Source organism: Agelaius tricolor, unplaced genomic scaffold, assembly GCF_023055355.1.
Source record: "Agelaius tricolor isolate 1412-34295 unplaced genomic scaffold, bAgeTri1.0.p SCAF_30, whole genome shotgun sequence".
NCBI classification, from domain to species: Eukaryota; Metazoa; Chordata; class Aves; order Passeriformes; family Icteridae; genus Agelaius; species Agelaius tricolor.
This window is the reverse complement of record NW_027269290.1, coordinates 7,762,321-7,768,712: the sequence shown is the minus strand read 5'-3', so window position 1 is coordinate 7,768,712 and position 6,392 is coordinate 7,762,321. Positions and strand designations below refer to the sequence as shown.

Sequence of the window (6,392 nt, the reverse complement as noted above, 5' to 3'; positions counted from 1 at the left end):
TCCCTCCCAGTTGTGGGAGCCAAGGAAGAAATCTGGGCTCTTCAAACTGATATCCTTGACTGGCTTCCATGCTGATGGTGCTTAACATATGAATTTCTCCTTTGGCCTTAATCTGTAATCATCTAAGAAAATAGTTCTTGTTGAACAATAGTTTATTGCTCTCTAAATCACTTGGACAACTGGAAGCTCATACTTCCTCTGTAAGAAAGGAGAATACACAAACTGAGCAGGTGTTGGGAGTACTGATGCTTCCTTCTCAGCTGCAGATGCACCAGATACTTGGCTTAGATTTAATTTCATAAGCCTTTTTCAAAATATTTGTTAACAGCAAAGTATGGTTCTGCTTTCTTTATTAAAAGGTTGCTACTTAAAGCATTGAATTTGTTGACTTCTTAAGTGTCTGTTAAATATAGATTACAATGTGCAAACAAAGATTTGTTTCTTCTCTATCTTATGAGCTTGCATTACTCAAGGAGATGGTAAACTCCTCTATTTCACACTACTTCTTTAGATTTAATTGTGCATCTTTTATTCTTTAAGACAAAGCATTTTGAAAGACAGGATGGCTTCTGAAACTGCCCAAAGTGTTGTGGTATCTGCAGGGGAGTCTGTTGGGAGAGCTGAACCTTCAAGTGTTAGTCCAAAGTAGTTTCAGTGTTGTTACGAAGACTTGAAGAGAACGGAGATGTGGAAAACTCTTCAAAGGATTTGCTTCACATACAGAGCAGCCCTGAGGGTTTGTTTACTGCAGAGGTGGAAAGATGGCTGTGGCAGCCACGTGGTTTGAGGTAATTGGTGTGACTTCCATTTCTACTCTCCCATTAGAGCAAAAGAAGAACTAATTACTTTTCTTTTTGCTTGTTTTCAAATCCTTCTTTACCTTGTAAACCAAGTTCTGTGAAGCAGAAAGTCACCTCTGCATCTCATGTAAATGTAGTTTATTTATAACTCTGAAGGGAAACATACTTGCTTGGGTAGAAATGCCATTGTTTGCTCTCCACTGTATATTTCTGTTGACTGGACTTAAATCCAGGTTAACTGTTTGCATTCATCAAGGAATCAAAAGGGAAGCCCTACAGAAATATACTACCAGTCTTTTTAGACTTATCTAACTACTAGAATGTAATTTTCTCAACTTTTTTTCCAGTTGGTCACTGGGGCTGTTTCTCACCTTGGAATCACTGTGGTGATTAATAGGCCTGTTGTGTTCATGTGATTTCACTTCATGGTCTGCAGGGGCCCATAAGGTAACCAGCCTAATGCTTTTTAAAGTTGAACCTTTTCCAGCAGTTGTGTGGGGTTATAAATGAAGCTCTGCCTCCCATGTATCATCCCAAGAGCTGCTTTCTCTCACTGTCCTCCCTTGACATAACAGTAACAGAAAGGGGATGGGCTTGTTCTGAAAGGAGAGCTGGCAGCAGGCTGTGTAATGAAAATCTTCCTGTCTCTAGAAGTGCCAGCAATCCTAGGAAGGAGTGCTGTCTGTGCAGGATTGTCCGTGTTTTTGGGAAGTGTTCCTTTGCCACTTAGGAGCAGACACGTGACCCATACCTGTGTAATACCATATCAATTGTGTGTGTATATACACATATACATCTGTATGTACATATGCATTCAAAATTACAATTATTACTCAGGACAAGATGAATATTGATGTAACTTCTTTGAAACAAGGACTGTGGTGACTTTACAGCCATTGGGATGGCAATAGCTTTTCCACAAGGCTTTATGTGGCAGAGGTGAGGCAGTTCAGACTAATAAATATTTCAGGGTAACAAGGTCTGTTCATTGCAGCCCTAGTTCATGTGGGCTATAAATCACATCAGAATTCTGGGGAGTAATCTCTGACAGGTATTTACCATGCTGGGAGCCCTTCATTTTTGAAAATTGGAATAGATGCTTGTTAGTAGCTTTTATGCATGTATGTCTGTGGCAGAAGGACTTTTCATGCTGTCAGACACCTTGGTCACTGAGGTTATGGGGACAAATTCATATGGAGATGGCCCTGGAGTGGTTCTCCATCCAGATTTGTCACAGGCCAGTTCCCTTCCTGCATCTCTCCAGCACTGGCTAGGCAAGTTTATTCCCTGCTCCTCATCCTGGAATTGTTGTGAGGGTGCCAAGCCTCATAGATCCATGACTCTGAGCAAGGCAGGGTGTAAAGGTCATAGTTGAGACCATTAATAACAAGGTGCAAACGGCTGGTTTATATGTAATGTGAAGCTTTTTACTTATTTCATTTTTGCACTTTGGGGGCTCTGTTTGCTTATGGAGCGCTTGGTGTCTGGTACCTATTTAGCCTGAGAGCATGCAATTGGGTTCCTTCAGGCCTTCAGAGGAATGCAGAAAATTGTTCTCTGGTGTTGTAATTCTGCTGGGATAACTGGAGCTTATTTGTCTCACTGCTTATTAAATGCATACTTGTCTAGAGGTCCTCTTTTTTTTTTTCTTTTTCCTGAGAAACGTTGGGTGAATCCCAAGGACCACAAGTGAGAGGAAGATTCCAGGAGGAGGGGGAGAGGGAAGTGCCTGCACCTCTCCACAAGCTGCATCATCCACCTCCAGTGCCAGCAGAATGAAGAGGTTAAATATGAGAGCAGACTCCCTTAGGGGAAGGAGATGTATGTATGGGGCTCGGCCAGACATAAATTACTGTTGCCCTTCCCCCTGCTCAGAGGGGAGACAGTGAGGGGAGCAGCACCTCCCAAGCACTGATGTTTGAGGTGTGTGTTTGGGAGCCAGTGAGGCTGTGCTGAGGTGTCAGAATGGGCCCAGCTGTGCAGGCCAGGAGCACGTGTGAGCTGGGCTGTGCTCTTGGCACAGGGCATTGTGGGGTTCATGGAATCATGGAATAGCTGAAGGCACCTGCAAAGATCGAGTCCAGCTGCTGGCCGTGCTCAGGACACCCCTGTGATCCCCCCTGTGCCTGAGGAGCACTGTCCAAAGGCTCCTGGAGCTCTGGCAGCCAAGGGGCCGTGACCATTCCCTGGGGAGCCTGTTCAGTGCCTGACCACCCTCTGGGGAAAGAACCTTTTCCTGATAGCCAGCCTGAACCTCTTCTCCAGCATTCCTACTCTACCAGATTCTGAGCAGTGCCCAGCTTGCCCTGTTTTGCTGTTAAGAGGGACAGACTCCTCTTGTCTGCATTTCATTAGGATGGCTGCAGAGGTGATGATGAGCTGTTGTCACCTGCTTTGGGGAAAAATATCTACAGATCAGTCAGGATGACAGTAGCAATCACAGTGGGCTTCTGTGTTCAGTGTCCTGTGCTCTGAATTCACCCATCTTACAGTAAAGGTGGAGAAAGAGTAAAGGCAGCTTCGTTTCCAGCTCTGTCTCCTGGCTGCCTCCTCCCTGTCTGGAGCCTCCTTGGCAGGGTGTGCTCTGCACGCCCCAGCCCTTACTGGAGGGACAAGGCCGTGATCAGGGATGCTGCTCATGTGCTTGGAATTCTCCTCATTGCCAGCCTCGACTGCTCTGTTGTGCTCTTTGGTGGGATCTTCAGTGAGTCTGGTCATTGGGGAGAGCGAGATAACACACCCTTGCTGACGGCATCACTCAGGGTGCATCCACCACGATGAGCGTGTTCCTCCGCTGGGATCTTCCCCTGTTGGTTCTTTCTGGCCAGCAGCATTTTTCTTTTACTCTGGATGCTTTGGGTTGTGCAATCACAGTGCGGCCTCATCGGCTGGACCCTTCTCTTAACAGCCTCTTGATTCCTTTGCTAATTTGGCTGTGGGCTTTCATCAGTTATAAAACAGGGTGACACAGTATGTGACTATTGCATTCTCCTGCCTTGACTCACTGGCTGTGATTGCAGAGCAGTGACCCCCCTGCTGCTAGCTGGAGCAGCCCTCTGTGACTCGGCTTCGGGAATATGGGATGTGAAAGCTTGCACAGACAGGCTGTGTGAATGCTAGTCCAAATGCCACAGTAAATCTGCCCCTGAGGGCTGGGTCTGTTATGGCAGGTTTGTAATCCCCCATGGATTACACTGGTCACAGGTACCTGAGCAAAGCCTTCTGTGCCTTTAGGAACCCAATGGAGAGCAGAAAAGGCCCGTGGGGAGACAGGGGCGTGTTGGGATTGGGATGTAGCTTGGCAATGTGTTCACCTGCATTGCTGAGCTCAAGAATTTACAGATCTTGCTGTTACCTCCATCCCAAAAAATGGTGGTATCACCTGGGCTAAGGCCTGTTCTCACCCACGTGGAGAAAATCAGAATCATAGAATCTCCTGGACTGTGGAAGAGACCCAGAAGGAACATTTGGATGTCAAGTCCAATTCCTGGCCCTGCACATGATTCCATGTTTCCAATGCCTTCTGCCTCCTCCTGTGTATCCTGTCCAGCTGCTTCAGAGAAGGTAGTATATTCAGAAGCTCATAAGGAATTAATTCTGCACCTTGTCCTTGAGTGCAGCCATGCTTTTGACTGGAAGATAATTTGAAGATGAACTTGCATGAAAGGCTCCCTCCACATTTTAGGCAGATTACTTCAGAGGGGTTTGTGAGAGGGACTGAGTGTTCCCTGATGAGACTGTAACCTTCAGAAATGAGATGGAAAGCAGCTGCTTGTCAAGGATGAGGGTGCTCAGGGGGGCTTCCATGGGGCTCATCTGCAGTAGGGCACTGACCAGTCTGAATTTCCTTTAGCCCACAGTGGGACCTTGTACAAGCACTGGGAGTTTGCTCTGGCTGACTGGTGTATTTCTGTTCCAGTTCTGTGGTTTTCTGCTAATTGCTTGTTGATAAATGAGTGTAGCCTTGCGTAGTCCTTAGCAGAAGAAACTGTCACTTCTTCTGTCAGGTGGACTTGAGCTTGGTGGGCTGTCCCAGGACTGCTCCAGGTACTGCTGGAGCACTTGCACTTGATCCAAGTATTTTTACTCCTCTTATTTACTGCTGTGACAGAGGAATGCAGCTGCACAGGTGGACCTGGCAGAACTAGGGAGGTTTCCTGTCTCAGCTGCGGTTACTCTACAGAGCACTGGAGGCATCCAATTTCAGCATCTCCGTGATGAAGCCAGAAAGAGGGGAAGCCAATAAACCAAAGACAACCTATCCTCAGGAGTTTCCCTCTTTGTTTTAAAATATGAACCTCTGCATTCAAGAGGAGGATATATTTAGGCAGCAGCCATTGATTAAGGTGTCATTCATCAAGCTGGCCCACGGATCTCCTACAGACACCCCCCAGGGTCCTCTGCAAAAGAAGAAGTGTTTGTTGACGGCTGACCCCGGGTCCCCAGGCACTGGGTCCCTCCCAGCCCAGGGAGTGTGTCCTGCTGTGGGAGGGAGGCTTGGATTGATGGCTGAGGGGGCAGCGTTTTTTTAAGTCTGTCGTAAATTGAGAGGAGGTGGAGCAGTAATGAAGATAAATGAGAGGCTCTTCCCGGTTGATGAGCCTGTGCTGACGGATGCTGCACTGGCTCGGGATGCCTTGGGCCTGCCTCAGACCTCCTGCTCACCTGCCAGCATTCCTCAGTACAGCCAGGATGGGAAAATTGTCTCCCTGAAATTCGGAGGGTCTTGGAAGGGCCTGGGGGAAGACCAGAAGTCTCCTGGGTAAACACCAGCTCCAGTGCAAGAGCAGGGAAGGTGCTGCACAACCCTCTAGTGCTGTCAGGAAATTGGTTTAATTCTGTAAGAAACAGTTGAGGCAGTGGGAAGGTGGGATTCCTGTAATTCTCTCAAGATCTCCAATAAAATGTCACCTTTTGGCTTGGCTGTGGCTTTGCGGCAGCTCTGCTGAAGCTCCTTTTTCTGCATGAGCACTCTCAGGGGTTTGGCGTGGAGGAAGGTGCTTAATCCAGCCCATGGCAGGCTCTTTTAATTCTTTGAGCAGTTCCCCCATCAAAACCGGTTTTAAAGTGGATTTCTCTCCCCACTTAAACTATTATTTCCTAGGGCCATTGAGTAAGATCCCTGTTCAGAGATGCTTTTGGTGCAGTAGCCGATGGGTGGCTTAGGACCAGAATAATCTTCTTTGCCTTAATCCCATCCTGTTCCTTTGACCTTCCTCTTGTAGCCTGCTCAGCTCCCTTGCCCACACATCTCACTGCTTCCAGAGAAAACCCCAGCTCCTCAGAGACCTCTGGCGTGGCCTCTGGCTGCCATAAAGCAGACCCCAGCAAAAAGCAGGTGAATGTCCCTGTTGACTTGGCCTCTCTTATTGTTACAAGTTTGGAACTTCCATGAAAATTTCCTCTGTGTGGAACATCCTTGCCCATCAGCACAATGCTGAGCAGTATTAGGAAAGTTAACCCCATTTTTCTGGCTAAGGGAGGGGGCATAGCGTGCCTGGGGCAATGTGCAGCCTGGCTCTGGTGGGGGAACTGAGGAGCACTCAGCCTCAGGAATTGCAATGATTAGGATAATTTCTCTTTTTTACCTGG

The 6,392-nt window shown here is 47.4% G+C and overlaps 1 long non-coding RNA gene across 1 annotated transcript; it reads left to right on the top strand.

Annotated features, from left to right (window-relative positions):
* The first annotated feature begins 4 nt into the window (after positions 1-4).
* LOC139601316 (uncharacterized) lies at positions 5-5,061 on the top strand. Its single transcript, XR_011682870.1, has 2 exons — positions 5-1,247; positions 2,461-5,061. It is a non-coding gene; the product is annotated as an uncharacterized lncRNA (long non-coding RNA).
* The last annotated feature ends 1,331 nt before the right edge of the window (positions 5,062-6,392 follow it).